At 42.7% G+C, this 19,689-nt stretch overlaps 10 non-coding genes across 10 annotated transcripts; all 10 read left to right on the top strand.

Moving 5' to 3' along the window:
* Window positions 1–7,709: 7,709 nt before the first annotated feature.
* Window positions 7,710–7,781, top strand: trnap-ugg (transfer RNA proline (anticodon UGG)). The gene has a single exon. It is a non-coding gene; the product is annotated as a tRNA-Pro (tRNA).
* A 1,019-nt stretch (window positions 7,782–8,800) lies between these two features.
* On the top strand, window positions 8,801–8,872 carry trnap-agg (transfer RNA proline (anticodon AGG)). The gene has a single exon. It is a non-coding gene; the product is annotated as a tRNA-Pro (tRNA).
* An 836-nt stretch (window positions 8,873–9,708) lies between these two features.
* On the top strand, window positions 9,709–9,780 carry trnap-agg (transfer RNA proline (anticodon AGG)). The gene has a single exon. It is a non-coding gene; the product is annotated as a tRNA-Pro (tRNA).
* A 1,367-nt stretch (window positions 9,781–11,147) lies between these two features.
* Window positions 11,148–11,219, top strand: trnap-agg (transfer RNA proline (anticodon AGG)). The gene has a single exon. It is a non-coding gene; the product is annotated as a tRNA-Pro (tRNA).
* A 928-nt stretch (window positions 11,220–12,147) lies between these two features.
* trnaq-cug (transfer RNA glutamine (anticodon CUG)) lies at window positions 12,148–12,219 on the top strand. The gene has a single exon. It is a non-coding gene; the product is annotated as a tRNA-Gln (tRNA).
* Window positions 12,220–13,800: 1,581 nt separating this feature from the next.
* On the top strand, window positions 13,801–13,872 carry trnap-agg (transfer RNA proline (anticodon AGG)). Its single transcript has one exon. It is a non-coding gene; the product is annotated as a tRNA-Pro (tRNA).
* Window positions 13,873–14,708: 836 nt separating this feature from the next.
* On the top strand, window positions 14,709–14,780 carry trnap-agg (transfer RNA proline (anticodon AGG)). The gene has a single exon. It is a non-coding gene; the product is annotated as a tRNA-Pro (tRNA).
* A 1,367-nt stretch (window positions 14,781–16,147) lies between these two features.
* trnap-agg (transfer RNA proline (anticodon AGG)) lies at window positions 16,148–16,219 on the top strand. The gene has a single exon. It is a non-coding gene; the product is annotated as a tRNA-Pro (tRNA).
* A 928-nt stretch (window positions 16,220–17,147) lies between these two features.
* trnaq-cug (transfer RNA glutamine (anticodon CUG)) lies at window positions 17,148–17,219 on the top strand. Its single transcript has one exon. It is a non-coding gene; the product is annotated as a tRNA-Gln (tRNA).
* A 1,573-nt stretch (window positions 17,220–18,792) lies between these two features.
* trnap-agg (transfer RNA proline (anticodon AGG)) lies at window positions 18,793–18,864 on the top strand. The gene has a single exon. It is a non-coding gene; the product is annotated as a tRNA-Pro (tRNA).
* Window positions 18,865–19,689: the final 825 nt, after the last annotated feature.

Here is a 19,689-nt window from a genome sequence, read left to right as displayed (position 1 = left end):
CACATCAGAGACCGTTGCTTGAGGAAGGCAGCATGTTGTTGTAGTCCTGCTACTAATGTTTCTGATAACAGAGTCACCCACTATCAGAGTTCTTGGCTCGGCTGCGCTCTGAGCTGAATGCCACTGTCTGCTTGACCTTGAGCGCCTGTTAGTAGCGATGTTAGCTGCTGGCTGATCAGATCCATGTTTAAATACATTTGGGGATTCCTCACCCACATTCATTAATGCTTCAAATCTGTTCTCAAGATGTATAGGGGGTGGTTGAATGCCAGTATTCACAAGCGTCGAATCTGGGGTAGAGGAAGCTACGGCAGCAATGCGAGAAACTCGTGGCAATCTGATATTTCGTGTTCCTTTGGGTCTTGCTCCCTGTTTGTGCCATTGATTAGTGTGGCGATCAGTTTCGGCTTGTTCCTCTATACTTGGTATAAACTGTTGAGATTCAGAAGATTCATGGGACTCACCGGCTGTATGCTGAGAGGGTCCATGACGACGGTCTGCTAAGTGTTCTGTCTGTTTTGGAAGTCCAGCAAGTAACTTTGTTTCAAGAATCACAATCCTTTGTAGAAGTTTGCAGCAATTCATCCAACAAGTAGATCCAACAGGAGGCATTTTCTCTCTCTTCTGTTTGAATGTAGGCAGTTGTTTTCCCGTCTCTGGAATGTAAGCTGCTGGCAGTGGGAGGCAAAGTTTTCTTTTTGTAGTATTATTCCAGTCCCAAAGAGTTTTTAGTTTTAGTGTTTGTGCCAAAAAATCTGTTTTTTGAGCACTGTGTTGATCTGCTGATGTAGAAATCTTAGAAAAATCAGAGAAAACTACAGAAATAAGAAGCAAAGCAGAGCAGTAAGCTAGAACGTCCGAACAGTAGCAAAGCCGGAAGCAAAGACCACAGGGTGAGCATCCCCTACTGGCCTCACTAGCACCTCTTCCAGCAGCAACCTAGGCTTAGCCCTGCTGAGCTTCAGTGGGAAACCGGTCTTGGGCTCCAGGGTGATATGGCTGCCAGTTATTTATAATAGTATATTGATCACAGAGCCCTGGTTACAGCTAATGTTAGTTATGCACGGTATGATTTTTTTCCACGAGTCAGCTTAACTGTTATCAAATCTCCTAACTTCAGCATTCAGCATTTAAAATGTTTAGAATAGAACCTGAGGTAATTTAAAATGAAGTTTGAAATCGCCACTTATTATTTTAAACTAACTTTATTTAATTTGGGAATTTTTGCAATAACGTGACATCAAAAAAACTATTTTAAAGTCGACTTTTTATCTTAAATATAAAATCACACACGCATTAAAGCTAATATTTGAATTTCACGTTTTAGACTGAGCTCAAAGTCAGTAAAAATCGTAAAAAATTTTCCTTGTGCCTTTCGATGCCTGGCTAGGCTTTCTCACCTGTTTCCTGATTACTCTACGGAGTCGACAAAACTGCAAACATCTAATTTAAAGTAAGTATCATTTTATGGAGTTGATTTTGATTTGATATTATTAACAGATACATGCTCTGTAGTGAATTTGATCAAATTCAAAGTACCACAAAATGTGATACATTTATACAAAAGATAATAATTGTATACACAAACATGTCTTTATTTGTACCAATCTCTGGACATTCATTTAATTCTGAATTTCACAGACACAATTTTAAATGTTTTTTTGTTTGTGGATCTCAAAGAAATTCACAAATTCGACCAAGTTCATGGATTTGTGTGTATGTATTTAAATGTGCAATATGTTATATGTAAAAAATTAAATAATAAATATGTATGTGTTTGCATGGAAAGAAAAATCTGGCTACACCCATATGTCCACAAACGTTCTTTTATAATTAAAAAAAAATTCCTTCACACATACAGTCGCAGAACACAGACAGGGGATGTATGCTTTGGTATTTAATTTGGATTTTGAGGTTACATGCACAAAGTTCTGGTCTACCAGTGGCCTTGTGTTTGCATTTCAGATTTCAGCACTCATCAGCACATGCAATGCAAAATGTGCTAATTTTCCCACTCTGCTCAAGATGTCCTTCTGATACACATTAGACTACGACATGGAGGAGGAACAAATTGGCCCTCTTTTTATGACAATTTTGTCTGCACCTTCAAAAACCCAAGTTCACTTAAATCACATCTTTCCAAATTACAAAACACAATCAGAAACAAAATTGAAAATTCCACATCTTTGTGTTATTTGTGTGATTTCAACGAGATCTGGACTGAAACCCAGTTATTCTCTCATCTTGGAAAACATCTAAGGAATAAATAAACTCTTTTGTGACCCTTTCAGAGATGTGGTGGATTCAAAGCAAACAATCTCTCAACCTTTAGCAGTCATAGAACAAGAAAACATAAAAATCACATCGTCAAGGATTTCAGATTAGTACGTAAGGAATCAGAAAAAAAACTTGGATGACACAGAGCCCGAGGTGGACAGTGATCTTGAAGAAGGACCTTCATCACATGACCAAGAAATATCTATAGAACAGAACACAGAAAGTGTTGATGCTGAGACGCTTGAACATAAACGTGCACATCTTTTGTCTTTCTATGCAAACTTTATGGCATATTTCTAAAAGTGCAATACAAAAAAAAGTCATTTCATGACATTTTCTATTTTTCTAATTTCATTACTGTTGATAAAGGAGGAGAAAAACTTGCTAATAATAACATATCAGACTGTCAGATTGTCCAAGACATTGCAGATGAAATATTAAAAAAAAAAACTCTTCTTGTAACTACGTCTGTGCGAAGCAAATTTTCTACAGATTACAGAAGTAAAATATATTTTAAAGAGCAATTTGCAGTGATTGAACCTACTGAATATTTGTATGACAAAAAAAAAATCTATTCTATTCTATTACAAAGCAGCTAAAATGTTTATTAGGCCATAAAGAGTTTTCAGACAAGGTTGTGTTTAATTAGTTTTAATAGGAGTTTTTGCCTGGCTATTACAAGTCTTTTCAAGATGGAAGATATTACAAAGAGAACAAACTGTTAGATGAAGAGGAGATTTCTTTATTTCTTTAGGTTTATACATTGATGACTTTGAAGTCTGCAACCCTCTGGGCACCTCAAGAAAGATATATAAAATTACTGCTGTATATTGGGTCGTTCTGAATTTGCCATCAAAAGTCACTCCACTCTCTAATTAATCTTGCAGCTCTGGGAAAGATTGATGATGTGCGATTGTTTGGTTATGAAAAGTTGCTCGACCCATAAAATAGGATGTAAAGTCCCTGGAACAGGTGGGGATATTTGCTCCAGCTTTACAGCAGTACATAAAGGGTACAGTGTTTTGCATTTGTGCGGACAATCTTGGTGCCCAGGGCCTTGCAGGCTTCCAAAAAGCTTAATTGTTGAGAAATGTTGCAGATATCGCAAAAACAAGTTGCCAACTCTCTGGTGGAGGAACTTCCAAAGGGTGACCAACCCCAAAGTTTGAATGGTGTGAAAAAAGATTGTATTCTCAGTTAGCACTTATCCTACTTCCATACAATCACAGGATTTCCTGCAGATGTTTTACATGACTTGAAGGGATTATTCCTTAATACCTCTTTGTCTTAAGGACTTGTTTACGAAAGGATTTATAGCACTACATGAACTGAACAGTCGTATCAAGACATTCCCTTACAAATATGCTGACCGTATAAATAAACCACAGAAAATTCCTAAATCTAGTTTTGCCAAGGGAACTATTGGTGGCAATGGGAATGAAAATGGGACACTCTTGCGATTGCTGCCTCTCATTATCGGAAGCAGTATCCCTGAAAATGACCCGGCATGGGAGATTTTGATGAACCTTAAACAGATTGTAGAATTGGTTGTATCTACAAAGAAGAGACATTATGCTATTTGGAGGCTAAAATAGCAGATCATCGGAAGTTAGCCAGAGAGACATATCCATATTTCAAAATACGAACAAAACACCACTTTGTCGATCATTACCCACACCTGATCTGCTGCTTTGGGTTATTAGTGGAATTATGGACCATCAGATTTGAGGCTAAGCACAGTTAAAAAAAAGTGGTGCACTATACCTACAATTTCAAGAATGTGCTTCTCACTCTGGCAAAAAAGCATCAGCAAATGTCTGCATATTATTTAGAAGGACATTCTCTCTTCAAGCCACAATTATATGTTGAGAACGTTAAAGTGGTTCTGCATGACTGGTTCATTACTTCAACCGATATACATCATCTTGCAATACATGACCATGAGTGACTAATGGGAATGGGAATTTTTGTGTTAAAGAGATGGTTCGTATTAATTTAAACCTAGGGTCCTTTGCATCAAGACTTCGAGCCAAAACCCCCACAAAAGCTTTTTATTCCCTTGGTTGAATATTATTAAAAGTAGAGCTTATTTAGAGGGGGGTGTTTGACTCATGGTCATGGTGTAAAGGCAGAGATGTATAGTAACGAAGTAGAACTACTTCACTACTGTACTTAAGTACTAAAAGGCAGTATCTGTACTTTACTAGAGTATTATTTTTTTCTCCTACTTCCACTTTTACTTCAGTACATATTTTCGATGAGTTTAATAATTTTACTCCGATATTGTTTTATGTGCTGCATCGTTACTCGTTACAATTATAAAAATGTTACGAATCATTCCATTACAAACCCACATTACCACTGCCAGAACTGTAGATGGCAGGCTTGATGAAGCTGGCACATCATTGAGCGAATCAAGCGATTAAGAAGACTGCGCGTGCTGACTGAACTGCTGTGAAGAGAGAGATGAACACCGAGCCGAGCCAGATAATGACTCGTTCATGAGTCAAGAACCGGTTGCATCAGTTTTCGAATCACCAGTAGTTCTTTCTGACAGTTCGATTCAATAAACCAGTTGAAGAAAACAGTTCACCGGTTCTTTTGCGCTCGACGTAATGGCGTCATTGGCGTTGACTGCAAGCCTTCGGTTTACCTGGGCTCATAACATTAGCACAGAATCAGTTCAGAATCAATCACCAAAAGAATCAGTTCGGTTCAGATGCTCTGTGTGTCGGTTTCCTTTCACGCTGAATCACACATGCGCAGTATCATCAGCTCCTCGGTTCTCGAATCGGACATGTCTGACAGAAACGGTTCTTGACCACTGATCTATAATATAAGTTATATATATAGATCACTGTTCTTGACTCGTGAACGAGTCAGTCTGTTGTTCGTTTTCTGGCTCGGCTCGGTGTTCATCTTCAGTTCTCTCTTCACAGCAGTTCAGTCAGTGCTGTTTGAGTAAATGAATTACTCCGGGATATTGGTTTGTTTGAACTCAGAGGGAGTGTCAGCCACATTAAAAAAGTTAACAGCTTAAGTCATTCGTGGATTAATGCGTATTGGAGGCGTGAACCGTTTAAAACTATTTAGTTCGATTTGGTGAACTGTTTCAAAAAGATCCGGTTACATCGAATGATTCGTTCGCGAACCGGATATCACAAACTGCTCTGTTTTGAACCTTCTTACATATGACACGGAAGAGAAGACAATGCTGATTAAAGTCGTAGTTTTTGCTATTTTTGGACCAAAATGTATTTTCGATGCTTCAAAAAATTCTAACTGACCCTCTGATGTCACATGGACTACTTTGATAATGTTTTTCTTACCTTTCTGAACATGGACAGTATACCGTACACACAGTTTCAATGGAGGGACTGAGAGCTCTCGGACTAAATCTAAAATATCTTAAACTGTGTTCCAAAAATAAACGGAGGTCTTACCAGTTTGAAACAACATGAGGGTAAGTTATTAATGACATAATTTTGCAAATTGGGTGAACTAACCCTTTAATCTGTTTTTTGTTTTCAAAAAGTTACAGTCAAAGGAAATGTGATTGTCCTTTAGGTTAATCATTTGAAATAATAAAATCATTGTTAAAATTTTTGACTACTTTCTTTAATAACTACATAACACAATACTTGTACTTTTACTTTCAGTACTTGAGTAGTAAATTTTCAAATAGACTACTTGCAATACTTAAGTACAAAAAATGTTGAATACTTTAGTACTTCTACTTAAGTGTGGTGCTTAAAGAGCACTTCAACTTCTACTCAAGTAATTTTTTTGATAGAGCACTTGTATTTTTACTCAAGTCTGGGTCTCTAGTACTTTATACATCTCTGTGTAAAGGACTCTAAGATGAAATTACTCCGAACCACCCCTTTAACAGCGAACAGATTGTTTTGATGATTCATTAGTTTTTTTATTCAAAGTATATTTTTGCAAATACACCCTGATTTAGTCAATGATTGGGTATGCAATTTGTTACAGTTAATAAGCTCAGTCACAAATCATTTATATTTGGTGATAGATTTTGTAATGAAACTAAATAATGACTGAAAATTTACCATCTTGTTTATTATAATTGATTTTGTGTGATATAGCTTATTCAGGGCAGTACTAAATTGAAAAGAGCCAATTTTATCTTGTGTATTTACTATATAAAATGATAAACATCTTGCAGATTCTATAAGTGGGATGCAAACTTTAGAGCACATAGTATAGGATTACTTAATAGTTCCTTCATTTTTTTGTTGTTGTTTGTTGGTGTCAAGTGATAATGATTTATTATTATTATTATTATTAGGACAAAACTCCAGAGGACAGACATACCAGAGGGTTGAAGGTGGGAATCCTTATTGTAATTGAAGATGATACCCCCCAGAACACTGCCCAGTGTCACAAAGTTTGCTGTTGTGTTGGAGGTGGTGATTGTACTGAAATATGCTTGGCAAGGAGGAGCTTGGGGTATGTCACAACTTTCTCTGTGGCAGTGTTTAAAAGGTATTGTTACAGTGGCCTCCTTTAACCATGAATCTGATTTGGTGAGTGTTTAAAAACAATCTAGAACTCACATTAAACTAAGCAGGAACTAAATTGAGAAGACATATGTCACCTGACGTTCTGTAGAGAAGCATTACAGTCCTCAGACAGCTTCTGATTTGTGTGGCAGTGCCACAATGTAGCTTTCTGCTGTTAAATTCAGCTCATGTATTTTGTCGTTGATATTTTAATCAACATTATTCTACGAAGGCAGGCCAAGCTAGAGCTGGTACGTAAAAATTGAGTTTCTCAGAAATCTGGTCAGTGCATGAGCTCTATTTCTGCCCTTGTCAGCTACAGAGGCAGGATGTTGGAGCGACCGTAACATTGAGCAGAGTGAAATACGTTGCAAAGTGGCCTCCACTGAGCAGCGACCTGTGGCTTGTTGGTCTAGGGGTATGATTCTCACTTAGTGTGTGAGAGGTCCCAGTTTCAAATCCCAGACAAGCCCTCTTCTGTCTTTGCAGCATCTTTTCTTGAGCAGTTTCAGTCCATTCTGCCATCCCTGGGCCAAACATACTCCACTGTCAATTAAGATTAAAGCTGCGTCTGCATGTTTTCATGCCCACTTCTCGCTACTCTTCTTAGTTCTTCATCTGCAGTTTAAACTTTGACTTGACATTTTTCAAAAAATTGGTTTAGGAATGCAGCCCAAGAAGTGGAGATATGGCAAAAAAAGATTCTTGGATCGCTTCACGGCCCTATGAGCTTTCATCTTGTGTTTGCTAGTTGCAGGAGCATCTGAGGGCTTGTTGGTGTTGGGGTGTGTTCTTGTTCTTTTATTGCTGTATGGGAGCAAGTGGGCCCAAGTTCAAATCTGGTCAGTTCAAATCCCAGACGAGCCCGCTTTGAAGCTCCTTGTATTGAGTAGTGTCTGGGTACATGGTGGCTTGTTGGTCTAGGGGTATGATTCTCGCTTTGGGTGCGAGAGGTCCTGGGTTCAAATCCTGGACAAGCCCACATTGAGTATCTTGCTGAGAAGTATCAGTCATTTCTGCCTTGTTTCGGCCAATAATACTCCTGCATGTTTTCATGCCCATTTCTCCCTGTTCTTAGTTCCTCATCTGCAATTTAAACTTTGTAAAACACTTCGCTCGTTGGGTTCCCGCGCTTGCACTGAAAGGAGGGGGTGTGTCTAAGATGGTTCAGATCGGCTGCCATGCAGGGTAGCCATTTGCGGTTGACTGGAGTCTCGTGTCCTTTGCTTTAATGTTTTTCTCAATATTGGTTTACAAGGTTCGGAGAGCGTTACACTGAACATTTAAAGGTCCCAGGTTCGATCCTGGGTTTACTCAGATTGGAGCCGTGAATGCTTTTCCGACACCATTCTGATGCTTGCTGGTTAGTTGCTTTTCGCAGAGCCTCCTTGAATGTTTTCTACACTTCAAACAGATGTGCAGACACTGTTGGTTCCATGGTGTAACGGTTAGCACTCTGGACTCTGAATCCAGTGATCCGAGTTCAAATCACGGTGGAACCTTCAAGAGTCTGTCTCGCTGTGCTTGGCAAGGAGGAGCTTTGGGATATGTCACAACTTTCTCTGAGGCAGTGTGTCTTAAAATGTATTGCTACAGTGGCCTCCTTTAACCATGGCCTCCAAACAATCTAGAACTCACATAAAACTGAGCTGGAACTAAATTGAGAAGACTGATGTCACCTGACCCTCTGTGGAGAAGCAGTACAGACCTCAGACAGCTTCTCATCAGCAAGATTTGCGTGACAGTGCCACAATGTAGACTTCTGCTGTTAAATTCAGCTCTTGTGTTTTGTCGTTGATATTTTAATCAACATTATTCTACAAAGGTAGGCCAAGCTAGAGCTGGTAGGTAAAAATTAAGTTTCTCAGAAATCTGGTCAGTGCATCTGGTCAGACCTCTATTTCAGCCCTTGTCAGCTAAGAGGCTGGATGTTGGAGCGACCGTAGCATCGAACAGAGTGAAATACGTGGCAAAGGGGCCTCCACTGAGCAGCAACTTGTGGCTCGTTGGTCTAGGGGTATGATTCTCGCTTAGGGTGCGAGAGGTCCCGGGTTCAAATCCCGGACAAGCCCTCTTCTGTCTTTGCAGCATCTTTTCTTGAGCAGTTTCAGTCCATTCTGCCATCCCGGGTCAAACATACGCCACTGTCAATTAAGACTAAAGCTGCGTCTGCATGTTTTCATGCCCACTTCTCTCTGCTCTTCTTAGTTCTTAATCTGCAGTTTAAACTTAGACTTGACATTTTTCCAAAAATTGGTTTAGGAATGCAGCCCAAGCAGTGGAGATATGGCAAAAAATAGATTCTTGGATCGCTTCAAACAGATGTGCAGACACTGTTGGTCCCATGGTGTAACGGTTAGCACTCTGAACTCTGAATCCAGTGATCTGAGTTCAAATCTCGGTGGAAACTTCAAGAGTCTGTCTGGCTTTGCTTGGCAAGGAGGAGCTTTGGGGTATGTCACAACTTTCTCTGTGGCAGTGTGTCTTAAAATGTATTGCTACAGTGCCCTCCTTTAACCATGGCCTCCAAACAATCTAGAACTCACATAAAACTGAGCTGGAACTAAATTGAGAAGACCGATGTCACCTGACCCTCTGTGGAGAAGCAGTACAGACCTCAGACAGCTTCTCATCAGCAAGATTTGCGTGGCAGTGCCACAATGTAGACTTCTGCTGTTAAATTCAGCTCTTGTGTTTTGTCGTTGATATTTTAATCAACATTATTCTACAAAGGTAGGCCAAGCTAGAGCTGGTAGGTAAAAATTAAGTTTCTCAGAAATCTGGTCAGTGCATCTGATCAGACCTCTATTTCAGCCCTTGTCAGCTAAGAGGCTGGATGTTGGAGCGACCGTAGCATCGAACAGAGTGAAATACGTGGCAAAGGGGCCTCCACTGAGCAGCAACTTGTGGCTCGTTGGTCTAGGGGTCTGATACTTGCTTAGGGTGCAAGAGGTCCCGGGTTCAAATCCCGGATGAGCCCTCTTCTGTCTTTGCAGCAAACTTTGACGACATTTTTCCAAAAATTGGTTTAGGAATGCAGACCAAGCAGTGGAGATATGGCAAAAAAATAGATTATTGGATCGCTTCACAGCCCTGTGAGCCTTCATCTTGCGTTTGCTAGATGCAGGAGCATCTGAGGGCTTGTTGGTGTTGGGGTGTGTTTTTTTTCTTTTATTGCTGTATGGGAGCAAGTGGACCCAAGTTCAAATCCCAGATGAGCCCGCTTTGCAGCTCCTTGTTTTGAGTAGTGTCAGGGTACATGGTGGCTCGTTGGTGTAGGGGTTTTATTCTCGCTTCGGGTGTGAGAGGTCCCGTGTTCTAATCCCGGACGAGCCCACATTGAGCATATTGCTGAGAAGTATCAGTCATTTCTGCCTCCTTTCGGCCAATAACACTTCTGCATGTTTTTGTGTCGATTTCTCCCTGTTCGTAGTTCCTCATCTGCAATTTAAACTTTGTACAACACTTCGCTCGTTGGGTTCCCGAGCTTTCACTGAAAGGTGGGGGTGTGTCTAAGATGGTTCAGATCGGCTGCCATGCAGGGTAGCCGTTTGTGGTTGACTGGAGGCTCGTGTCCTTTGCTTTGATGTTTTTCTCAATATTGGTTTACAAGGTTCGGAGAGCATTACACTGAACATTTAAAGGTCCTAGGTTCGATCCTGGGTTTACTCAGAGTGGAGCCGTGAATGCTTTTCGGACACCATTCTGATGCTTGCTGGTTAGTTGCTTTCCGCAGAGCCTCCTTGAATATTTTCTACACTTCAAACAGATGTGTAGACACTGTTGGTTCCATGGTGTAACGGTTAGCACTCTGGACTCTGATCCAGTGATCTGAGTTCAAATCTCGGTGGAACCTTCAAGAGTCTGTCTGGCTGTGCTTAGCAAGGAGGAGCTTTGGGGTATGTCACAACTTTCTCTGTGGCAGTGTGTCTTAGAATGTATTGCTACAGTGGCCTCCTTTAATCATGGCCTCCAAACAATCTAGAACTCACATAAAACTGAGCTGGAACTAAATTGAGAAGACCGATGTCACCTGACCCTCTGTGGTGAAGCAGTACAGACCTCAGACAGCTTCTCATCAGCAAGATTTGCGTGGCAGTGCCACAATGTAGACTTCTGCTGTTAAATTCAGCTCTTGTGTTTTGTAGTTGATATTTTAATCAACATTATTCTACAAAGGTAGGCCAAGCTAGAGCTGGTAGGTAAAAATTGAGTTTCTCAGAAATCTGATCAGTGCATGAGCTCTATTTCTGCCCTTGTCAGCTAAGAGGCAGGATATTGGAGCGACCGTAGCATCGAACAGAGTGAAATACGTTGCAAAGTGGCCTCCACTGAGCAGCAACTTGTGGCTCGTTGGTCTAGGGGTATGATTCTCGCTTAGGGTGTGAGAGGTCCCGGGTTCAAATCCCGGACGAGCCCTCTTCTGTCTTTGCAGCATCTTTTCTTGAGCAGTTTCAGTCCATTCTGCCATCCCGGGTCAAACATACACCACTGTCAATTAAGACTAAAGCTGCATCTGCATGTTTTCATTCCCACTTCTCTCTGCTCTTCTTAGTTCTTAATCTGCAGTTTAAATTTTGACTTGACATTTTTCCAAAAATTGGTTTAGGAATGCAGCCCAAGTAGTGGAGATATGGCAAAAAAATAGATTCTTGGATCGCTTCACAGCCCTGTGAGCCTTCATCTTGCGTTTGCTAGATGCAGGAGCATCTGAGGGCTTGTTGGTGTTGGGGTGTGTTTTTTTTTTCTTTTATTGCTGTATGGGAGCAAGTGGGCCCAAGTTCAAATCCCAGATAAGCCCGCTTTACAGCTCCTTGTTTTGAGTAGTGTCTGGGTACATGGTAGCTCGTTGGTCTAGGGTTATGATTCTCGCTTCGGGTGTGAGAGGTCCCGGGTTCAAATCCCGGACGAGCCCACATTGAGCATATTGCTGAGATGTATCAGTCATTTCTGCCTTCTTTCGGCCAATAATACTCCTGCATGTTTTCTCCCTGTTCGTAGTTCCTCATCTGCAATTTAAACTTTGTACAACACTTTGCTCGTTGGGTTCCCACGCTTTCACTGAATGGTGTGTCTAAGATGGTTCAGATCGGCTGCCATGCAGGGTAGCCGTTTGTGGTTGACTGGAGGCTCATGTCCTTTGCTTTGATGTTTTTCTCAATATTGGTTTACAAGGTTCAGAGAGCGTTACACTGAACATTTAAAGGTCCCAGGTTCGATCCTGGGTTTACTCAGAGTGGAGCCATGAATGCTTTTCGGACACGATTCTGATGCTTGCTGGTTAGTTGCGTTTCGCAGAGCCTCCTTGAATGTTTTCTACACTTCAAACAGATGTGCAGACACTGTTGGTTCCATGGTGTAACGGTTAGCACTCTGGACTCTGAATCCAGTGATCCGAGTTCAAATCTCGGTGGAACCTTCAAGAGTCTGTCTGGCTGTGCTTGGCAAGGAGGAGCTTTGGGGTATTTCACAACTTTCTCTGTGGCAGTGTGTCTTAAAATGTATTGCTACAGTGGCCTCCTTTAACCATGGCCTCCAAACAATCTAGAACTCACATAAAACTGAGCTGGAACTAAATTGAGAAGACCGATGTCACCTGACCCTCTGTGGAGAAGCAGTACAGACCTCAGACAGCTTCTCATCAGCAAGATTTGCGTGGCAGTGCCACAATGCAGACTTCTGCTGTTAAATTCAGATCTCGTGTTTTGTCGTTGATATTTTAATCAACATTATTCTACAAAGGTAGGTTAAGCTAGAGCTGGTAGGTAAAAATTGAGTTTCTCAGATATCTGGTCAGTGCATGAGCTCTATTTCTGCCCTTGTCAGCTAAAAGGCAGGATGTTGGAGCGACCGTAGCATCGAACAGAGTGAAATACGTGGCAAAGTGGCCTCCACTGAGCAGCAACTTGTGGCTCGTTGGTCTGGGGTATGATTCTTGCTTCGGGTGTGAGAGGTCCCGGGTTCAAATCCCGGACGAGCCCACATTGAGCATATTGCTGAGAAGTATCAGTCAATTCTGCCTTCTTTCGGTCAATACTACTCCTGCATGTTTTTGTGCTGATTTCTCCCTGTTCGTAGTTCCTCATCTGCAATTTAAACTTTGTACAACACTTCGCTCTTTGGGTTCCCGCACTTTCACTGAAAGGTGGGGGTGTGTCTAAGATGGTTCAGATCGGCTGCCATGCAGGGTAGCCATTTGCGGTTGACTGGAGTCTCGTGTCCTTTGCTTTAATGTTTTTCTCAATATTGGTTTACAAGGTTCGGAGAGCGTTACACTGAACATTTAAAGGTCCCAGGTTCGATCCTGGGTTTACTCAGATTGGAGCCGTGAATGCTTTTCCGACACCATTCTGATGCTTGCTGGTTAGTTGCTTTTCGCAGAGCCTCCTTGAATGTTTTCTACACTTCAAACAGATGTGCAGACACTGTTGGTTCCATGGTGTAACGGTTAGCACTCTGGACTCTGAATCCAGTGATCCGAGTTCAAATCACGGTGGAACCTTCAAGAGTCTGTCTCGCTGTGCTTGGCAAGGAGGAGCTTTGGGATATGTCACAACTTTCTCTGAGGCAGTGTGTCTTAAAATGTATTGCTACAGTGGCCTCCTTTAACCATGGCCTCCAAACAATCTAGAACTCACATAAAACTGAGCTGGAACTAAATTGAGAAGACTGATGTCACCTGACCCTCTGTGGAGAAGCAGTACAGACCTCAGACAGCTTCTCATCAGCAAGATTTGCGTGACAGTGCCACAATGTAGACTTCTGCTGTTAAATTCAGCTCTTGTGTTTTGTCGTTGATATTTTAATCAACATTATTCTACAAAGGTAGGCCAAGCTAGAGCTGGTAGGTAAAAATTAAGTTTCTCAGAAATCTGGTCAGTGCATCTGGTCAGACCTCTATTTCAGCCCTTGTCAGCTAAGAGGCTGGATGTTGGAGCGACCGTAGCATCGAACAGAGTGAAATACGTGGCAAAGGGGCCTCCACTGAGCAGCAACTTGTGGCTCGTTGGTCTAGGGGTATGATTCTCGCTTAGGGTGCGAGAGGTCCCGGGTTCAAATCCCGGACAAGCCCTCTTCTGTCTTTGCAGCATCTTTTCTTGAGCAGTTTCAGTCCATTCTGCCATCCCGGGTCAAACATACGCCACTGTCAATTAAGACTAAAGCTGCGTCTGCATGTTTTCATGCCCACTTCTCTCTGCTCTTCTTAGTTCTTAATCTGCAGTTTAAACTTAGACTTGACATTTTTCCAAAAATTGGTTTAGGAATGCAGCCCAAGCAGTGGAGATATGGCAAAAAATAGATTCTTGGATCGCTTCAAACAGATGTGCAGACACTGTTGGTCCCATGGTGTAACGGTTAGCACTCTGAACTCTGAATCCAGTGATCTGAGTTCAAATCTCGGTGGAAACTTCAAGAGTCTGTCTGGCTTTGCTTGGCAAGGAGGAGCTTTGGGGTATGTCACAACTTTCTCTGTGGCAGTGTGTCTTAAAATGTATTGCTACAGTGCCCTCCTTTAACCATGGCCTCCAAACAATCTAGAACTCACATAAAACTGAGCTGGAACTAAATTGAGAAGACCGATGTCACCTGACCCTCTGTGGAGAAGCAGTACAGACCTCAGACAGCTTCTCATCAGCAAGATTTGCGTGGCAGTGCCACAATGTAGACTTCTGCTGTTAAATTCAGCTCTTGTGTTTTGTCGTTGATATTTTAATCAACATTATTCTACAAAGGTAGGCCAAGCTAGAGCTGGTAGGTAAAAATTAAGTTTCTCAGAAATCTGGTCAGTGCATCTGATCAGACCTCTATTTCAGCCCTTGTCAGCTAAGAGGCTGGATGTTGGAGCGACCGTAGCATCGAACAGAGTGAAATACGTGGCAAAGGGGCCTCCACTGAGCAGCAACTTGTGGCTCGTTGGTCTAGGGGTCTGATACTTGCTTAGGGTGCAAGAGGTCCCGGGTTCAAATCCCGGATGAGCCCTCTTCTGTCTTTGCAGCAAACTTTGACGACATTTTTCCAAAAATTGGTTTAGGAATGCAGACCAAGCAGTGGAGATATGGCAAAAAAATAGATTATTGGATCGCTTCACAGCCCTGTGAGCCTTCATCTTGCGTTTGCTAGATGCAGGAGCATCTGAGGGCTTGTTGGTGTTGGGGTGTGTTTTTTTTCTTTTATTGCTGTATGGGAGCAAGTGGACCCAAGTTCAAATCCCAGATGAGCCCGCTTTGCAGCTCCTTGTTTTGAGTAGTGTCAGGGTACATGGTGGCTCGTTGGTGTAGGGGTTTGATTCTCGCTTCGGGTGTGAGAGGTCCCGTGTTCTAATCCCGGACGAGCCCACATTGAGCATATTGCTGAGAAGTATCAGTCATTTCTGCCTCCTTTCGGCCAATAACACTTCTGCATGTTTTTGTGTCGATTTCTCCCTGTTCGTAGTTCCTCATCTGCAATTTAAACTTTGTACAACACTTCGCTCGTTGGGTTCCCGAGCTTTCACTGAAAGGTGGGGGTGTGTCTAAGATGGTTCAGATCGGCTGCCATGCAGGGTAGCCGTTTGTGGTTGACTGGAGGCTCGTGTCCTTTGCTTTGATGTTTTTCTCAATATTGGTTTACAAGGTTCGGAGAGCATTACACTGAACATTTAAAGGTCCTAGGTTCGATCCTGGGTTTACTCAGAGTGGAGCCGTGAATGCTTTTCGGACACCATTCTGATGCTTGCTGGTTAGTTGCTTTCCGCAGAGCCTCCTTGAATATTTTCTACACTTCAAACAGATGTGTAGACACTGTTGGTTCCATGGTGTAACGGTTAGCACTCTGGACTCTGATCCAGTGATCTGAGTTCAAATCTCGGTGGAACCTTCAAGAGTCTGTCTGGCTGTGCTTAGCAAGGAGGAGCTTTGGGGTATGTCACAACTTTCTCTGTGGCAGTGTGTCTTAGAATGTATTGCTACAGTGGCCTCCTTTAATCATGGCCTCCAAACAATCTAGAACTCACATAAAACTGAGCTGGAACTAAATTGAGAAGACCGATGTCACCTGACCCTCTGTGGTGAAGCAGTACAGACCTCAGACAGCTTCTCATCAGCAAGATTTGCGTGGCAGTGCCACAATGTAGACTTCTGCTGTTAAATTCAGCTCTTGTGTTTTGTAGTTGATATTTTAATCAACATTATTCTACAAAGGTAGGCCAAGCTAGAGCTGGTAGGTAAAAATTGAGTTTCTCAGAAATCTGATCAGTGCATGAGCTCTATTTCTGCCCTTGTCAGCTAAGAGGCAGGATATTGGAGCGACCGTAGCATCGAACAGAGTGAAATACGTTGCAAAGTGGCCTCCACTGAGCAGCAACTTGTGGCTCGTTGGTCTAGGGGTATGATTCTCGCTTAGGGTGTGAGAGGTCCCGGGTTCAAATCCCGGACGAGCCCTCTTCTGTCTTTGCAGCATCTTTTCTTGAGCAGTTTCAGTCCATTCTGCCATCCCGGGTCAAACATACACCACTGTCAATTAAGACTAAAGCTGCATCTGCATGTTTTCATTCCCACTTCTCTCTGCTCTTCTTAGTTCTTAATCTGCAGTTTAAATTTTGACTTGACATTTTTCCAAAAATTGGTTTAGGAATGCAGCCCAAGTAGTGGAGATATGGCAAAAAAATAGATTCTTGGATCGCTTCACAGCCCTGTGAGCCTTCATCTTGCGTTTGCTAGATGCAGGAGCATCTGAGGGCTTGTTGGTGTTGGGGTGTGTTTTTTTTTTCTTTTATTGCTGTATGGGAGCAAGTGGGCCCAAGTTCAAATCCCAGATAAGCCCGCTTTACAGCTCCTTGTTTTGAGTAGTGTCTGGGTACATGGTAGCTCGTTGGTCTAGGGTTATGATTCTCGCTTCGGGTGTGAGAGGTCCCGGGTTCAAATCCCGGACGAGCCCACATTGAGCATATTGCTGAGATGTATCAGTCATTTCTGCCTTCTTTCGGCCAATAATACTCCTGCATGTTTTCTCCCTGTTCGTAGTTCCTCATCTGCAATTTAAACTTTGTACAACACTTTGCTCGTTGGGTTCCCACGCTTTCACTGAATGGTGTGTCTAAGATGGTTCAGATCGGCTGCCATGCAGGGTAGCCGTTTGTGGTTGACTGGAGGCTCATGTCCTTTGCTTTGATGTTTTTCTCAATATTGGTTTACAAGGTTCAGAGAGCGTTACACTGAACATTTAAAGGTCCCAGGTTCGATCCTGGGTTTACTCAGAGTGGAGCCATGAATGCTTTTCGGACACGATTCTGATGCTTGCTGGTTAGTTGCGTTTCGCAGAGCCTCCTTGAATGTTTTCTACACTTCAAACAGATGTGCAGACACTGTTGGTTCCATGGTGTAACGGTTAGCACTCTGGACTCTGAATCCAGTGATCCGAGTTCAAATCTCGGTGGAACCTTCAAGAGTCTGTCTGGCTGTGCTTGGCAAGGAGGAGCTTTGGGGTATTTCACAACTTTCTCTGTGGCAGTGTGTCTTAAAATGTATTGCTACAGTGGCCTCCTTTAACCATGGCCTCCAAACAATCTAGAACTCACATAAAACTGAGCTGGAACTAAATTGAGAAGACCGATGTCACCTGACCCTCTGTGGAGAAGCAGTACAGACCTCAGACAGCTTCTCATCAGCAAGATTTGCGTGGCAGTGCCACAATGCAGACTTCTGCTGTTAAATTCAGATCTCGTGTTTTGTCGTTGATATTTTAATCAACATTATTCTACAAAGGTAGGTTAAGCTAGAGCTGGTAGGTAAAAATTGAGTTTCTCAGATATCTGGTCAGTGCATGAGCTCTATTTCTGCCCTTGTCAGCTAAAAGGCAGGATGTTGGAGCGACCGTAGCATCGAACAGAGTGAAATACGTGGCAAAGTGGCCTCCACTGAGCAGCAACTTGTGGCTCGTTGGTCTGGGGTATGATTCTTGCTTCGGGTGTGAGAGGTCCCGGGTTCAAATCCCGGACGAGCCCACATTGAGCATATTGCTGAGAAGTATCAGTCAATTCTGCCTTCTTTCGGTCAATACTACTCCTGCATGTTTTTGTGCTGATTTCTCCCTGTTCGTAGTTCCTCATCTGCAATTTAAACTTTGTACAACACTTCGCTCGTTGGGTTCCCGCGCTTTCACTGAAAGGTGGGGGTGTGTCTAAGATGGTTCAGATCGGCTGCCATGCAGGGTAGCCGTTTGTGGTTGACTGGAGGCTCGTGTCCTTTGCTTTGATGTTTTTCTCAATATTGGTTTACAAGGTTCGGAGAGCATTACACTGAACATTTAAAGGTCCTAGGTTCGATCCTGGGTTTACTCAGAGTGGAGCCGTGAATGCTTTTCGGACACCATTCTGATGCTTGCTGGTTAGTTGCTTTCCGCAGAGCCTCCTTGAATATTTTCTACACTTCAAACAGATGTGCAGACACTGTTGGTTCCATGGTGTAACGGTTAGCACTCTGGTCTCTGATCCAGTGATCTGAGTTCAAATCTCGGTGGAACCTTCAAGAGTCTGTCTGGCTGTGCTTGGCAAGGTGGAGCTTTGGGGTATGTCACAACTTTCTCTGTGGCAGTGTGTCTTAAAATGTATTGCTACAGTGGCCTCCTTTAATCATGGCCTCCAAACAATCTAGAACTCACATAAAACTGAGCTGGAACTAAATTGAGAATACCGATGTCACCTGACCCTCTGTGGTGAAGCAGTACAGACCTCAGACAGCTTCTCATCAGCAAGATTTGCGTGGCAGTGCCACAATGTAGATTTCTGCTTTTAAATTCAGCTCTTGTGTTTTGTAGTTGATATTTTAATCAACAGTATTCTACAAAGGCAGGTTAAGCTAGAGCTGGTAGGTAAAAATTGAGTTTCTCAGAAATCTGGTCAGTGCATGAGCTCTATTTCTGCCCTTGTCAGCTAAGAGGCAGGATATTGGAGCGACCGTAGCATCGAACAGAGTGAAATACGTGGCAAAGTGGCCTCCACTGAGCAGCAAATTGTGGCTTGTTGGTCTAAGGGTATGATTCTCGCTTAGGGTGCGAGAGGTCCCGGGTTCAAATCCCGGACGAGCCCTCTTCTGTCTTTGCAGCATCTTTTCTTGAGCAGTTTCAGTCCATTCTGCCATCCCGGGTCAAACATACGCCACTGTCAATTAAGACTAAAGCTGCGTCTGCATGTTTACATGCCCACTTCTCTCTGCTCTTCTTAGTTCTTAATCTGCAGTTTAAACTTTGACTTGACATTTTTCCAAAAATTGGTTTAGGAATGCAGCCCAAGCAGTGGAGATATGGCAAAAAGTAGATTCTTGGATCGCTTCACAGCCCTGTGAGCCTTCATCTTGCGTTCGCTAGTTGCAGGAGCATCTGAGGGCTTGTTGGTGTTGGGGTGTGTTTTTTTTTCTTTTTTTGCTGTATGTGAGCAAGTGGACCCAAGTTCAAATCCCAGATGAACCCGCTTTGCAGCTCCTTGTTTTGAGTAGTGTCTGGGTACATGGTGGCTCGTTGGTCTAGGGGTATGATTCTCGCTTCGGGTGTGAGAGGTCCCGGGTTCAAATCTGGGACGAGCCCACATTGAGCATATTGCTGAGAAGTATCAGTCAATTCTGCCTTCTTTCGGTCAATACTACTCCTGCATGTTTTCGTGCTGATTTCTCCCTGTTCGTAGTTCCTCATCTGCAATTTAAACTTTGTACAACACTTCGCTCTTTGGGTTCCGGCGCTTTCACTGAAAGGTGGGGGTGTGTCTAAAATGGTTCAGATCGGCTGCCATGCATGGTAGCCATTTGCGGTTGACTGAATGCTCGTGTCCTTTGCTTTGATGTTTTTCTCAATATTGGTTTACAAGTTTCAGAGAGCGTTACACTGAACATTTAAAGGTCCCAGGTTCGATCCTGGGTTT

The sequence above is a fragment of the Carassius carassius genome, chromosome 1 (assembly GCF_963082965.1).
Source record: "Carassius carassius chromosome 1, fCarCar2.1, whole genome shotgun sequence".
NCBI classification, from domain to species: domain Eukaryota; kingdom Metazoa; phylum Chordata; class Actinopteri; order Cypriniformes; family Cyprinidae; genus Carassius; species Carassius carassius.
The sequence above is the reverse complement of the archived record's forward strand: the minus strand, read 5'-3'. Positions and strand labels throughout refer to the sequence as shown.